Source organism: Peromyscus californicus, unplaced genomic scaffold, assembly GCF_007827085.1.
Source record: "Peromyscus californicus insignis strain IS unplaced genomic scaffold, ASM782708v3 Scaffold_4__1_contigs__length_199733344, whole genome shotgun sequence".
In the NCBI taxonomy this organism is placed as follows: Eukaryota; Metazoa; Chordata; class Mammalia; order Rodentia; family Cricetidae; genus Peromyscus; species Peromyscus californicus.
Window position 1 is genome coordinate 191,397,166 of NW_026294562.1, and position 17,025 is coordinate 191,414,190.

The 17,025-nt window shown below is 40.7% G+C and overlaps 1 protein-coding gene across 1 annotated transcript in view; it reads left to right on the plus strand.

Moving 5' to 3' along the window:
• Window positions 1-158: 158 nt before the first annotated feature.
• The window catches only part of LOC128125433 (oocyte zinc finger protein XlCOF6-like), a 39,676-nt gene continuing 22,809 nt past the window's right edge, over window positions 159-17,025 (plus strand). Inside the window, 1 exon segment of the mRNA XM_052762862.1 lies at window positions 159-7,148. The gene's annotated coding sequence lies outside the window, so the exon portion shown is untranslated.

A 17,025-nucleotide genomic window follows, 5' to 3' on the forward strand; every position in this document is an offset into this window, starting at 1 on the left:
TTCCGGATCAACGGGCTCCCGGTGTCAAACAGGGAATGGTGGAATTTCCTGTCACTTCAGCCTGGTTCCTAGGAGCGGCTCCCTCTGGCCCCGCCCAATACACCCTGCTTCCGGTTACGTGATTTCTCTAAACCCGCCTACCGGGGCTCTTTTTAGTTGGCCAACTCCACGCTGCTGGTTTTTTTCTCTAAATTCCTCTGACTCAGCAGGTGTCCCCGCCCCTAGGGGACTCGTCCCTCCCACTCTGTCTCAGGCTGCCTTCCACACAACTCCAGCTGTCAGGCTGCCCTGGACCCGCTCTGCACAGCCTCCCCACATGCTCGCTGCCAGCCTAGACCAGAACTGGGTCTAGGAGGACGCTGCACCTCGGAATCTGACCCCCACCCTGGGTTCTGAAACCTTGGGATACAAGTTATCTTGTGTTTGGAGCAAAAAGGTAGATGCACGTAGTTAGTATAACAAAAGTTATATTTTATTATGCTGAGGGTCTTCACACAAGGTTCACAATCAAGGCTGATCACCTGTGCGACGTGTATCTTAGCTGAAGGTCAGGTCCAGTCTCTAACAAAAGTCTCTGATTAGAGCGTCAGGATCCTAGGGAGACTCTCCAGACTCTGGGCAGATCAAGGTGGCCTCTCTCCAGATGTGCAGAGCAGAGCATTGCTCTTGGTCTCTGCTTAAATACTGTCCAGTGGGCGTCATGGGGTCTAGGACTGTGTCTAGTTGGTTATCTTGAGTGAGTGATGTCACTAAGTTCTGGATGTCAAGTGCACCCTTGGGTGTAGTGGGGATCCTTACTAAGCTATTTTTACATTTCTAAAAGGCATTTTTTTTTTTAAAAAAAAACCTATGCTCATTACATCCTGCCTAACTTCTCATCTTGGAATAACAGCCTCCTGGGTTAAAAATGCACAGCAAAAGACAACAAACACCCTGAAGTCTGAGGCTCAGGTTCCACACTCCCAAAACAAATTAAAACTAAGATAAAACGCCCTTGGCTCAAAGCACAAACCATATCTGTATCCCCTAAGGAGAGAAAGTTAAATAATATCTAATATACAGAACTCAAAAACCAGAGTCATGTTTAACATGGCCAAACCTGTAAATCATGTGATTCGACTCAAAGAGGACAGGAACAAAATGATTCGAGGACAAGAAAACACTAGCAAATACCTGAAGGAAATGAGGACAATGTAGGATATGAAAAACGAATTTAATAAGTAGTTAGAAACACCGAGAAAAAAAATCAAAACTGAAAGGAAACAAATGAAAACTGCAATAAGCCAATTAATAGCTCAAAGAGATCCCTCAGGTAGGAGAGAGAATATCAGGCTTGAAGATAAGGTAGAAGAGCTGGATGATTCAGTTAAAGAAAATAATGAATTAAAATAAAAATGCTCCATGTAGATAGCACTAGCTAAAGGTAAAAGTGAAGTTTCAGGTGCACATTCTACACTTATTTGAAATATTCTGAATTTTACACACAGTACCTTAGTCTGGAGAGCTTTACTGGAGAGCTGGATAATCATTACCATCACTACACAAATGAAGTGACACTAAAAAGCCATCTTTATCCCTCACAGACCTCCATTATTGCCAGACAAACATCTGGAATTATTAGCAATGTTGACTTGGGAGAAGACAATTCAGTAACTCAGGATTTAGAAAAGAAATAGGTGTCTTAGGAAGTCAGTGGTCAGTCAGCCTGTTAATAGCCTAATAATGAATTCATCCTATGCTGTCACATGGTGATATTGTGGTTGTGTTAACTCAGAAACAAGTTTGTCTTCTGGGAAGCATACTGAAGGTGTTTTTATGGAAAACATAGAAAATTCAATTTTAAAACTAAGTGGTGAATGTAGAAGCTTCTGGCTAAGCAAGATGCAGAAAATAAGTGACATAAATGGGTGCAACCCTAAACAAGTCAGTTGCACCATGCCATCTATGGCCCTGGGAATATTGAGGAACAGGTGGTGGAAAGGAAATAAGAAAAGAAAGATGAGGAATGGCCATGACCTGCCATTCTCCATACTCCAGAAACTCATATCAGTAGGTCAGAGCAACTGTTCTTGCTTGTACTGGGCTCAGTCAAGGCCAGCCCTGGACACAATCAGTCTAGGAAGGGGAGAGGCTCATAGGTCTCCACCCTTTACCTCTCAATTGTGACTATGGATAGACTTTAGAAGAAGGGGAATCACTGTCTTTAGGTGTGTCTCTTCTGATGAATCCACCGGCTCCATCACATAGCTCCAAGCTCACAGTTTCACATACGGCCCCAGTTAATCTTAGTGGATCAAAAAACATAATGAATAGAAATGAACATGAGAGAGAGTTATGGAAAATAGGGAGACAGAGAGAGACGGGGAAATAGAAGGAGGAAGATAGAGAGAAGGATGTGTATGGGCCAAGATTGTAGGCAGTAGGGATCAAAGTGTAAACTAAGCAAGGTATATCATGTAAAATGGAAAAAAGATAATAATTAAAGTTAAAATCTTTCATTTTGCCTCTTTATCAGGTTTGATATCAGGTAATATTGATTTCATCAAAAATCTGGAAGCCTTACCTTCATTTTACATCAAGGAGTATTTTAAGTAGCATCTCTGAAATTCTGACATAATTCTGTGATGAATCAATCTGCTTCTAGGCTTCTCTTTTTAATCAGGGTGTATTTATTCCTGCTTCATTGTTGTTGCTGCTTATATTTAGTTCATGTTGGTGTAATTTGGGTGTGTGGTATAAATCAGGAGATTTGATCATTTCTTTTAGCGTCCCTAATTTAGTTCGATGAGGTCTTTAGAGTCAGCAGGCACCAGATATGCTTGTACACTCCTGTCTCGTGATTGGGCTATGCAGTTAGCTTGAGTACTTCCCAGGTCATGTTGACAATAAGTCCCATATACATTGCTATCAAAGAGATGCAGACTAAATCTCCTTTAAGATTCCATCTCACCACAGTCAAAATGCTATCACCAGGATTTATAACAACTTGTGACATGAATGTGGGGAAAGGGACACTGTTGTACACTGCTTGTGGGAGTGTAAACTAGAGAAGACACTTTAGAAAGGATTCTATATTTTTCTTAAAAACACTAGAAATAGAACTATCCTACATACTATACTGTTTAGCTATTTATCCACAGATGCTCTTATGATTGTTGCCTACAGTTCTCTGTGTACACCCATGCCCATCTGCATAGGCTGAGAAAAAGAGACTCCAGAATTATTCAAGCACCTTCAGAGTCTAGGTAAGAATATATTTGTCATGATTATAATCAGGGCCAGATTTCTCTGGTGTGTTCTGAGGTTTAGGCTGTGCTGTGATGATCATGACAGGTAAATAGGCATCCCAGCTTTGCAGGGAGGTTAGAACACAGAAATACAAACGCAGAGCTAGGGGTCTGTCCTTAAAGAATAGGGTTCTGAGCTCATGGGCACCTTTCAGGTGACAGAACAGCTCGTTTCACATTGTGGTGAGTTCTATTGTTTCTCTCCATATGGGAAAAGAATGATGTCACCAGCTAATAGATTCTGCATATGTGCATGGATTAAACACATTAGTGATTAACTCCATGTCACAAATAATCCTAGCTGAGTCAAGGAAAGAAATGAAAGCATTTTCCATTGGAGTAATTTAACTAAGAGCAAGTCCAGATTTGAATTCTCTACTTGAAGTTCCCTGTCCCTTCCATCCCCCAGTTCTCTGTTCCATGAGTTTTAATCTCTTCCTGCCCGAAGGCTGTCTTGTAAATCTATCCCTGTGTGTTTGGTTGCTGTCTGTCTGTCTCTGTGTGTGTTTGTCTGTGTGTCTGTGTACACTGTATGTATCTGTCTGTCCATAACAAAGTGTTTTTCTGTTTTTTATTGAATAGTATAGTGCTACAAGCCACAAAAATATATAAAGTGGGATTTCAGCTGATTATGACAAAGCTAACACCTGGAAGAAGCCAAGGGCCTTCCAGAGGTCAAGCTGAGGCTCAAGGAGTATTGGTGATATTGTCTTTTGATTATTAGCTGTTTCTTGCTATGAATTTCTCATGTGCTATTGTAGCTTTTCCATCATTTATTGGGCACCATTTCTCTTCTACTAAAGGAATATTTAGATAACCTGTACTAACAGTTATGCACAGCCAGAAGCCCAGTTTAAGCCTCCCTGTGATTATCGTCATTGGCAGCAGCCAGCCAGGGCCATCCCCAGACAGAGGAAAGTTCCTTATCTGAGATACCTATGTACTGTCTAAGAAGAGACTTAAGCATCCAGACTACCTGTTTGAGAAGGCCTGGTGGATGTGCTAATTTAGCTTAACTTTCTCCTTTTCAAAGTCTTATCTCTGGTTTTAGAACCACCCTTAACAATTAACTCAGAACTGAGGGTTTCAACTTACAGGTACATCTAGCTGTGATGGAAGTTGCCTAGCCAAGTTGCCTAGCGACCGAGCACACTTGCCAGAAACGGTGGGAGCAGAGATAGCTTGGAGAGATAAGAATCAAATCGATAAAAAGTCAGTTTTATTTTCAGAATGGAGGGAGACCGAGAAGAGAGAAAACAGGAGAACTCAATGGAGAACTTGAGGATGAGATGGAAGATGAGGAAGAGCCAGATGGGGAAGTACTAGATGGGTAAGAAAGAGATAAGAAGGACTAAGATGAGAAAATTAAGATAGAACTTAGAGGGGACAGTAGATAAATATAGAGAGAAATCAGGCAAGAAAAGAGCTAGGAGTGAAAACAGAACTGAAGCTATTTAGATAGGATTTTATCCCAGAGGAATAAAATAGATGGACAAAGAGTTTGCTGTACTTAGATTCTTTTCCCGAAAATAATTCTCACCATTAATAGTTTCTCTTCTGAGCCCCTGGAAAGTATATTATTAAGGCTGGTCCTATAATAATATACAAGAGTATAGAAAGCATCACATGAGGTAGGTATGAGAAATTCTTAACGGACATTAAATCCTCTGGAACTAGAATTGTGGATGGTTACAAAGCAACATATGAGTGCTATGAACTGACTTCCAGTCCTCTGCAAGAGCATAAAGCGTTCTTTGTTGCTGAGCCATCTCTCCAGCCCCCAGGTAACATTATCAAAACAGGAGTTTTAAAGGTTTGCATAGTCTCAATATATGACATTCCCAGAAAAAAAAATTGACATTACACTGATCTTGAATGTATTTACTGGAGAAGCAGCCATTTCTCCTGTTTCTCTGCTCTGAGATTGTGTCTCAGAAAGAATGACTGGACCTCTTCTTGCCTTTTCAAATCCAAGTGTCAAAAATGCACATATAAACTACATTGATATTAACAACAGATACTGGAGACAAAACAAGAGCAATAACATATACCCACAGTATTAGTAAGAATCCAACTAACCACACCCACAGTGCAACTCAGGATGGAGTATTGGTTATTAAGGCCACTCCACGTGGTTAAAAGGGAGGTTTATTTTCTGGGGTAACTTACAAGTGAAGGGATAGGCTACAGGGTCTGGGAAAGGTGTAGCACAGGCCAGCGGTGTTTTCTGGAGAATCTGCTCGGTCTACCTCCAGTGTCTAGGGTCCAGGAACCAAGATAGTCAGCCCATCCGGATCTCGGGTCTTCAGGATCCTCTCTTAGCCCTGACTTGTAGGCGTGACTGTTACCAAAAAGCCTAAATGGGGGTTTGAACTTCCAGATCAAAGCTGGAATGGCTACACACTACAATGGAGCTTCTTGAAAAATAAAACAAATTAAAAAAAATGAGACTGGATGTAAGAGACAGGACCAGGTGGAGCTCTGTGTGTTGGAGGCCATCTTGGTGTGCTTGAAGAGTTGCAAGCCAGCTAAGGCTAAAAAAGTGAAAATAATTAAAGCATATATTTCCCACAAGACATTCACTTCAAAACTGACATAAAGCACTGAGAGTGAAGGATTTTAAGTGACAAAAAGATTTGCCTTGTAAATTTATTTCGGGGGTTCTTAGAGGGACACTACATTTAATAGTAAACTTTTCACACTTCAGCACTGAAACTGTCACTGTGTCAAAGCACCAGGGACAGCTGCATGACCACACAGAGCCTCAGTGAGGAAGATGATGAATAAAGCAACCATCAAACAGATGACACCCGTGGCCTCAGACAGGGAAAAGCCCAGGACAGAACAGAAGGGCTACTTCTTGGGAGATGGTTTCCTGGCATAGCCAATAACCAAGCTGCCAACACCACATCAATGCCAACCCCTGATCCCTGATGCAGCCATTACACTGCTCAAGTACCAATACACTGTGCTATGATGTGGGTTTCCCAAGAGGACACACTGGTCTGGAAATCCCATCTGACCTGCTGGAGAAGGGAAATGCGGGGGTGGTGGTGGGGTCTGTTGAGATGGGCCTGTGGTCAACAAGGAAGCCAGGCAGACACCAGCCTGTTTAGATCACTGGAAAGAAGAGGATTAGAACTGGAGAAATAAGAACTATCTTGGTGGTCTGCATTATTTCAATCTCGAGGATTTAGCCCTTATCACTTCACCTCTTAAGGACACTAAATGTTGAGTGTGAAGGAAAGTTTTAAAAGATACTTCATGAATGTGGGTAGCAATAAAGAAGATGGATGGGCACAATTATGGAAGATAACAGACAATCCAATACAAAACTCTGTAAAAAACAAAAAGAATACTGACCAATGATAAAATGTACCAAGGATGATGATGAAATGTTTGCTAGAAGGCTATATTATCAGCGTGGGTTCATTTTACTCAACAGTTTCCAAACACAAGACACAATCACTAGTAGAGTGGTAGGGAGAAAATAGACAGAAATGCTGGGAAACTTCAATGTCTAACACTTAGTTACAGATAATGAAATCAAACAGCATGGTGGACTTCGAAAACTAAATAAGTGCCCCAGGCTGGAGGGTTTAGGGTGCACTTAACCAGAAGCTGGGGTGTATTGGGCGGGGCCAGGCGGCGCCTATCCAAGGAACCAATAAGAAGTGACAGGAAATACCACCATTCCCTGTTGGACTGCGTGGTCCGGAAGTCCACGAGGAAGACCCGGCCGGGTATTGGGGACCTGAAATCTCCGCGGAGCCGCAGTCGCCGCGCGGGGCGGCCTGGGAAAGTCACCAGTCAGCAGCGCAGTGGCGGGAACCGCAGCCCGGCGGCCCTGGAACCTCCCAGGTCAGAGGAGCTGCGGGGCTGGAACAAGGGAGGGGAGGGACCGGGGTGTGCTCGCGGAGGCTGCTCAGAAGGACACTGTCGGCTCTGGCTGACCTGCCCGTGGCGTTCGGGAACCTACGGTAGCTACGTCATCACCTGAGGCCACGCGCGGTCATTTCCGTAACTAGGAACTGGATGCCTCGCTACGCTCCAGGCGCACCCCTTAAAAGTGTTCGTCCATCACAGTTCTCTCTCATGCTCCTCGCTTGCTCTCTTGACTGTTCTGTCTCTGTCTCTGTCACGTCCCCACTCTGAAACGGACTTTCGCTCTTTATCTCATCCTCCGCCCCCAATAAAGCTCTTTCCCTAGACCTGTAGCATGTGGTGTGAGCCTGTCTCGGTGCTCTTCCTGCGTTGTCTTCAATGTTGGTAATTGTTTAGGACCTTGAGTGTGGACACTGACTGGGCGAGAGATCTTAGTGTACATCAGATGAACACTTTCTTCATGACTAATCGTGTGGAACGTGTGCTATTTACATTTAGGTTATGTCAAAGCTTTTGTACGTTGTCACTTTGGGGGGCGTTATTTCTTGATTATAATATTTGCTTTTGATTTTTTTTTTGTCTCCTTGATAAACTCTGGGTATTTATGTATTGTTCAATGAATTGTTTGATAATACATATCTCCATTCTGTAGACTATTTCTTCATACTTTCAGTTATTACCATTTCTATGCAACTTTTTTCCAACTGAACACAGTCAGATTTAACCAGTTCATTGCTTTTCACCTATTTTCATTTTTATATGTGGATATTTACCTTTCCTAACAACACTGGTTGACGAGGCTTTCTATTGAGTAACATAAGTTAATGGCGTTTTGGTGAAATTCATTTGGTCACAGCAGGTCGGATTGGTTCTGGATCTGCTGCTCTTACTGCTTTAGGTGTCTGCTCTTCTGCCACCGCCATGGTGCTGCTGTTCCCGTGGGTCTGCAGTGTCATCTGAAATAGCAGCTGGGATGACTCAAGCTTTGCTCTGCACTCTTAGGGTCTTTGTAATTTTGTCATTTGTAAATAGTGTAAATTTGTAGCAGTCTCTTTACTGTACCTGAGGAGTCAATCATGGGTAGCTTGATTGTCATGGACTTTGAGTTAATCGTATATTTTAACACTGTCATTTTCATCATACTGTATTTTATTTCATGTGCATTCCTGTTTTCCAGGGTCATCCTCCATTCCTTCAGTAAATTCAAGTTTCTATTTTATAAGTATTTCTTGTGCTTGATTAGTGGTTTTTTTTTTCTTTTTTTAAAAACCTTTTTTTTTTTTTTTTTTTTTTTTTTTTGGTTTTTCGAGACAGGGTTTCTCTGTGTAGCTTTGCGCCTCTCCTGGAACTCACTTGGTAGCCCAGGCTGGCCTCGAACTCACAGAGATCCGCCTGGCTCTGCTTCCCGAGTGCTGGGATTAAAGGCGTGCGACACCACCGCCCGGCTTAAAAACCTTTTTATTGTTACTGTTCAGTTTTAATTAAATAAATAGAAGCAAATACAGATAGTATAAAACAAAAGTTCTATCTCCAAATAGACATTGATATCTCCTCTTTAGTTCTATTTGTATAAATATTGTGAGTATAAGTAATGATATTTAGTAATTTCATAGGTTTATCCACTCAACATTACCCCTTGCTATGCTCTGACCGATCACTGGGTAGACATGTTTCCTTCCCAGTTTTCTCCCTCATATTTTATGTATGATTTGGACAGGTTTGGGCCAGGTATCCAGGCCGTAATGTGTCCATAATTCCAACTGGCATGTCATATAGCTAGAGGGTTTTTCACATGTCACCTCCCCATCCTCCAGCTCTTAAAATCTTTTACCTTCTCTTCTGTAATATTCTCTGCAAGTTAGATGTGAGAAGATGGAATTCCCATTATAGCCTGTGCAGTAAGCAGTCAATTGTTCTCACTATGTGATGAGTTATGAGTTTCTGAACTAACTGTTGTCCATTGAAAACAAAGTTTCTTAGACCTAGGCTGAGAGCAACACCAAGGTATAGTGTGAACAGAACCAGTAAAAGGCAGATTGAATATTTGTACATGTAGCAGAATATCAGTAGTGGATTCCCTCTTAGGGCCTGTGACCTTCACCATCACTGGCTTTTGGCCAGGTTCCTAGTACTATCCATGTCTTTCCTTCTGTGGAGCCAGCTTCAGAAGAAACCATAAGGCCTTTCTTTACCCACAAAATAGTCTTGCCAAACTGACACCAATGGGTGTTCCTTGCCTGGCATGTTGGTAATAGAGCACACAGGATCCAAATCTGGGTATGGCCATTAATATCTCTCTCCACAGCCCCACCTTGCCTAGCAGTTTTTGACACTATAAATGCTACCACTGGGGAGTCTAAGATATTTTTTAGACACCATGAGTAGTCCATTGACTTTCAGCGTCTTCTTGTTGGTATGTAAAAACAAAGTGATGTTGTATGTGCATTAATCAGCATGTGAGGAGGTCAATCAGATCTTAGCTTTTTCGTGAGTATTTCTACTTTTAAATTGCAGAATTCTATTTCTTAATGAAGAGTTCCCTTTATTACTGAACTCTAATATCACCTTTAAAGTTTTCTCTGTCCTTGAACTGTGTACCCAATGATGCATTGTTTTGAGTGTGGAAGTCACTCTTCTCTGTCCTGATTAGGGCAAAATGATTCCAGCTGTTTTTCTGTATTGTTAGGTTTAGGATTGTGTCTAATTGTCTTTATTATGCTGAAGCATATTTCTTTTTTTGTAATATTCTTCAGAGCTTTGATAATGAGCAGATATGATACTTTGCCACAGGCCTTTCTTGAGTCTATCGACATGATCATTTTTCTTCTCTCACTGAGTCTACATATTCGGTGTATAACATTGATTAATTTATGTGTTGAAACAGTGTTACGTTCTTGGCATTAAGTCACCTCTTATTCTATTGCCATGTAATTTAGACAAAATCTCTATGTCTATGTTGATCCTGGAATCCGGTCTGTGGTTTTTCTTTGAATATGCTTGTTTGGGCTCATCTGCTTTGGGTATTCGGCCTCACCTGCTTTGGGTGTTGAGGTAAAACTAGCTTTTTATGTTGACTTTCTACCATTCCTTTTCTTTGTGTTTTGTGCAATATTATCCTTGTGGTATTATTATAAGGTTTTTGTAAAGAAAAGGAGAATTCTCTTCTGAGTCTGTCCTGGGCTTAGACACTGTTAAGGAGACTTCTTGCTTCAGTCTCAGCATTGTTTAATGCCTTTCTAGCTTTATACTTTATACTAGCAGGTTGAGTTTTTCATTTGTTTTTAGGAGCTTGTCCATGTTTTCTTCAATTCAATTTTTTTGTGTATGACTTTCCACAATACTCCATAAGGTAAGTCTGATGTCATTGGGATACACTGCAATGTCCGTTTTTCAACTCTAGTTCCATTACTTGGGGATTCATTCTTTTATTTTGTATTTGCTGAAAAGTACTTCATCCATCCTTTTGTCAACTTACAGAAACAAGCTTGTTTCCTTGACTCATTGTATTGTCTAGACTCTGTTTCATTAATTTCTACACAACCTTTTAAATATAAGGAGCCACTGCAGATTTTATTAAATCAAGAAGTATATTTTAGCAAGCTTTAAAAGCTGTAGTTGTAAATTTAACATTTAGTAAGCATACTTTTTTCTTCTACCAATTTCTATCTGGGACTTACAGTGCACATTAGAATGTAAATACAGCACTCAGAAACATGTTTTCATATGATTAGTTCTTAATACTACACTTTAGGGTCTGGAAAACTTCACTATGTATGCATGCTAGGAGAGGATATCAAGTCACACTTTTTATAGTGATAAGATGAACTATAGATTAGGAGAGAATTAGAAAGCATTGGTCAAATATTTCTTATCACTCAACCATAAAAATTCAATTTTGTCTTTTTTCTCCTTTTTCCAAGAAAAAACATTTTCCCATAACACATGAACAAATTCTATTGGTGTAGTTTGGTTTTTTTGGCTTTGTTTTTTAGAGTAAGTATAACACTCCTTTGCTCTGTCTGGCTCAAATTTCGCCATGCACACCAAACTGGGCCCCCAAGGGATCTGCCTGCCTCTGCCTTCTTGGTGCTGGGACACAGCAGTGCAGGAACACAGATGGCTCAAACACTCACTTGTGTTGTTTTTAATTTCATGATTTGTTGGCAGTCAGTGCTGTGACTGTGGACTGCTCTCAGGAGCAGGGGCAGTGCTTGCAGCCTGCTCAGCTGGCTTTATACAGACACTGGATGTGCCACAATTGCAGCAGTCTGTTTTGTGTGTGAGAATAGTTCTCTTCCAGCCTGCGTTGCTCCTCAGGATTCCAAGGAAAACTATTCTGCTAGTATGTGAGTTTTGTGTGAGTGAGTCTCACAGAGGAAAGTGAAATCCTAAGAGGAGAAAAGTGCATTGCCTGATACTATATTCTTCATGTTTGTCCTTTTGGGAGGTGTTAGTCTTTCACTTTTGTCCCATGTTCAATTTAGAAAGACAGCAGTGTATAATACTGTCATTCCATTGTTCAGCTCTATTTCCAGCCTTGTGTTTTCATTGAGCTGTGATTAGAAATGGTGGAACTCAAGTTATGGTAACTGAAAATACTTCCTAAGTGCTTTATCCTGATGGTATATGAGATCTGGGTAAGAATCCTTTATTTTCTCTTTATCTACTGAGTACAATACTGAGTTTGAAACCGAGGTACTTTCTGAAGATTGTCTGTCCCATGTACAGATTTCTTTGATAAGCCAGACCTGCTCACTTTTAATGCAGAATCTAGAGCCCTGGGTGGTAGAAAGGAACTAGACAGTACCAAATATACCAGGAATTTTGGAGTTATTAAAGTAGAGTTGTTGAGGTGTTTGAGTGACAGTTGAAACAGAATGGGGGTGCTGTTGATGACTCAGCAGTTAATAGCCCTTGCTTGTCCAGAAAAGGACATGGGTTCAGTTCTCTGCACCCACATGGAGGATGACAGATTTCTGTAACTTCACTTCTCGAAATCTAATGTGTTTTTCTTACCTCGGGTCACACCAGGCACAGATACATGTACATCCTGCAATTCAGTGATACCCATCAGCTAAAATACAAAATCTAAAGACAAAATTTTAAAGTCATATAAGTGCAAATGAGATATGACATTGCTTTTTCCACGTTCTGTTTCTCTGGAAATGGTTCTAGAATGGTGGTTTTCAATCTTCCTAATGCTGCTACTCTTTAATTCTGTTCTAGGTACTCTTAGGCATGTCTGCATGTATGTGTGGTTACAGCTGGAGATGGATAGAGGAGTGATTTCTCAATTTCTAAGAGCATTAGAAAACACATGTTATTTGTGTGACCCCTGTGAAAGGGTCATTCAACCCACCTCCCTCAAAGGGGTGACAGCCCACTTCTAGAGTATTGTAAATAATTTCTAGATTATACTATTGTACATGTTACTGGCTTTCTATGTAAGAATCAATAGTAGGGGAAAAAAGTTACTTGACTTTGTATGACAGTAATGACATCCCATAATATTCATATATCTTTTGTGTTTTCATATAAATACAAATGATTTTCAGTACTTTAATTTTAGTATCTTGTAAAATTGGGAAAATTGGTGCCTCTATGTTTGTTTCCAGATAGCTCTCTTTTGACATTTTTGATACTTTCTTTAGAGTCTATTCCTTTTTAGAGTCACATTTCCCATTTTCTAAAATGATGCTGTCAGGACATTGATAAAACCTGCTTAGTATCTCAGCAGAGATTTAGATCTGTCTTTATTGTCTTCCCATTGATATCACCTGTTGTCTTTCTCCAAGCCAATACTCATGGGTTTTCATTGCTCTAATTTTAAGAGATTTTGAAATCTTGTTTTTCACTTCTGAAGAGTTTTTAACTTTGTTCTTTCTGAAAATTTCATGCCAGCTTTTCATGATTTTTTTCTATTTTACAAAAATTCCCCATTCCTGTTCAAATTTTTTGCTTAGAATTCTTACCTAAGATAAACTCTTTTGGATTGTGTTCCCATATTTGAATTAGAACATTAGAAATGTGTGCCAGTGTTCACCTCTCATATATGCATTCTTCTTTTTTTCCATCTGCTTTTTCGATTCGCACACGTGTTTATCAGTATTTTATTTTTGCAAGAATGTACTGTAATTAGTTATTCATACAGAACAACATGTGCAATATTGTTGAATGTTCTGTGAATTTTTGCTTGTGTGGTTGTTGAAGAAGCTGTACATTGATTGCATGGTGGCTGCAGTAAGTTGGATTCCCTCTAACACAGTGTCTCTGATTCCTTTATTTTGCATTATCTGCAGAATTTGTTGTTGTCCAGGTCCTTCAGTGTGGACACTTGACTCTGTAGGGAGGGAATTTCAGTGCGTATTAGGTGAGTATTTTTTCATGCCTAACAGTGTGGAGCATTTTAATGTATATTTATTTGCTCTTATAACTGTGTTTTAGCATAATGTATTCAAATCACTTGCTTCTTCATTGAATTGATTATTATTTCTTTACTTTGTGATTTTTTTCTTTACTTCATGATATATTCTGATTATTAACTTAACATACCATGAAAAGCTAGCTCATGAATTTATCTGCTTTGTAATCTAATTCTTCATTGTTTTGAATTTTACATTTTTTGGTGTGTGTGCTTATAATTGCACATACTCATTTTTTTTTTCAGTTTAGTCTCCCAGCATACAAGAAAGTCTTTAATTTACTTTGTAGGGTGAGAGAATCAAACCAAGTTAATATTTTTTGTCTATGTAGATGCATTTCCCAGTACTTTTGATTGACGAGGCTGCCTATTGTGCATCATGCCTGTGTTATTTTGGTGACATTCACATGGCCATTGCTGTTATTTTGTTTTTGGATCTGCTACTTTATTGCATGGGGCTGTATATCAACTCTTCTGATACTCCCTCATTCTAGTGATCATGTGACTGTGCAGTATCATCTGGAATCAAAGCTAGGCCAACTGAGGCTCTGCTCTGTGTACCTGGGGTTGCTCTGTACATTCAGATTCTTTGTGCTTCCATGTAATCTTAGTTTTCTCCTGTGTGTTCTTGGAAAGATTATTTGATGTATTTTGTGTTTCATGGATAACCTCTCTATTCTTCTGCTAGTACAATCTTTGTCCCCAATTCTGTTATCTTTCCTGGGATTTTAACCAGGTCATTGGATTTCTTCTTCATGACTCTCCTGTCACGAGTCATTCATTCTGTATATGAGACCAGTTACGAATCCCTGAACTAACTTTTGCCCATTGTATACCAAGGTTCTCTGCATAGGCTGACAGCAGTACTAGGTTATTTGTGAACACAACCAGATAAAGGCAGCTTGAATATTTGTACATGTGCTAAAATGTCATGAGTGGATTCCCTCCTATAGACTGTCACCCTTTCAGTCATTGGCTCTTGGCCAGGTTTCCAATGTATTCCACACATTTCCTTCTCTGGAACTAGCCAGAAACTTAATCAGATAGCAATTCATAACACAGAATACTGTCTTCTCACTTTGGCACTGTCTTAAGAAATCAAGGGAGCAACCACCAATCTGTGATCCAGGGAACAACTTTTTTTTATGCGAGGCTGACACACACAGGATTAGCCAATGTGTATATAAAGTGTGAATCCCAAGCTCACTTATACCGTGTTTTATATCCTTCCATTGCTATGAATTCCTCCAAACCTCTTCCACATTCCAGCAATCTAGAGTAACACAGATTCTGACTGGCTATCTTGAGTTTGTCTAAAACAGTTTGCTGAATTATATGCAGAAAAGATGTCCCTAAAGAACAAAATATACCAGAAAAATTTACAATCCTGAGGTTAAAGGAGAGGGTAGTAGTTACAGAAGAGACATAGTAGTACATAGCAAGGGTGCTGATCAGCCTGTTGCTGACCATTCCTTTATCTCTCCTGGCCCCATGCTACATCAATGGACAGATATACTGTGCCAGGCAGCTTGGTGGTGTGGCACTGAATGTTACATGTGGGTAAGGCCATTAATGACTTTTCTCCCCCACTACCTTATATAGCACCTTTTGTCTCTAAGAATGCCACCATCAGGGCATCTGTGATATTTGCATTATCTATTTTCTTTGCCGTTGTGGCTATTACAAGGCTCCTGGAATTTACTTGCATCCATGCATTCTAATTCCCCTGTTCTACTATTTGCATTTTCAAGAGAATGGCCTTTTTGCCTGGAGCTTCCAGAGAGCTTGCAGTTACCTTCTCATTGTTCTGTGTTCCCATCCCTCATTATCCCCATTTTTATGACATTAGTCCCCTTGTATTTCATGTATGTTTTGAGGCAGGTTTCAGGTGGGTAGACAGGCTTTCATGCATTCATAATTCCAAGTGCCACTGTATATGACAATATGGATATATTGACATGGTTGTGTGACTTCTCTCACTGATTCTATATATTTTGTGCCTTGAATTGATGGTTTTGTGGGTGTTAGAGCAGTCCTACATCCCTGGCATGAAATCAATTTGAATTGTGTCTCAACATCCATCAGAGAGGATCTTTTTGTCAATGTCCATCATTGCAACTGATCTGTGATTTTCTCACCTGCAAATATTTTGTATTCTCATATATCATTTGTAGCAATGTAAAGGTAAAAGGATACAGTGGTGATATGGTACCTTTGGTGGACCCTTCCAAGGTGTGCTGTGTCGCGTCTGCCTCGACCAGCAAGGAAGACACAACACCGAGCTCTTCTTCAAGCTGTTTTTTTCAGGTCCTCTCAAAATCTGTGTCCTTTGTTCTTCTCCCCTAGGGAGAGCCCGCCCAGCCTTATATAGGTCTCAGACCACCAGCCATCATGCGCCACATGGGATTCCTGGAGAGGTGCACGTATGCCTTAGCAAGCCGAAATTTAAAGCCAAGCCAAATAAGGAGTTGTTTAACATAGAGAGCACTCGCCATCGGGAGGGCGGGGGGCGAAAGCCAGAGCCATCTCAAGAATGCAGCTTCACGCAGCTCTCTACAGTTCCCCCTTTTTGTTTTAGACAACAGGCAAGAGTAGAGGTTTGATCTCTGAGAAAACAAGAACCTGTACTAATGCTATCCAGGTGTCATCCACCTAGAGAGTACCAGACCAGTTTAGCATCCTTTTTGCAGAGGCGGGAGATAGATGCCAACCCGCATGCAATCAAACATGCTCTTCTTGAGGTCAGTGTTATTTCGACCTCAAGTGCAGTGCCATGCCTCGCAACCTGTGCTTCAAGACTGCAGCTTTACTAGCCAAGCCTGAGGGGACTGACCAGCCTCAGTGGCGGTAAATGCTTGGATAATCATGGCTGCCTGACGGCGCTGTGCAAACCTCATCTTATGGAAACACCACAGGCAAACAAGGAAGGCAAGTATCACAAGAACCAACAAGGCACCTAGTCCCGCCCACTCCTTCAAAAAATTAAAGGACTAATGAATCCAAGTCAGAAGTTCCTCCGCTGTGGCCACATGGACCCGTGTGTTGTTGACCGCAACAATCTCGTTCCTCAAGGTCGCTGTTAAATTATCAAACTCAGTAGTCCAGGCTCCTGTAATCATAGCACTCAATTGTTTAGAAAGATTAGCTGCTCGAGTCCAATTCTCATAGGTAATAGAGGTAATGCACAACCCAGTCATGGGTGCTATGCAAGCAGAAGTAAGTACTCCCTCCATAATATCAATTTGTTCTTGTAATAGATCTACCCTCTGATTAAGTAATGTGATCCCACGATGTAGATGCACATTAATAGCATTTTGACTTTGTAGGGCTTTGGCAGTATTACTCGACAGTTCATTTAGTGCTTGTGCTGTCGGGACAGATGTGGCCATGGATGCAGCAGCCAACCCTGCAGCAGTAGCTGATAATGCAATG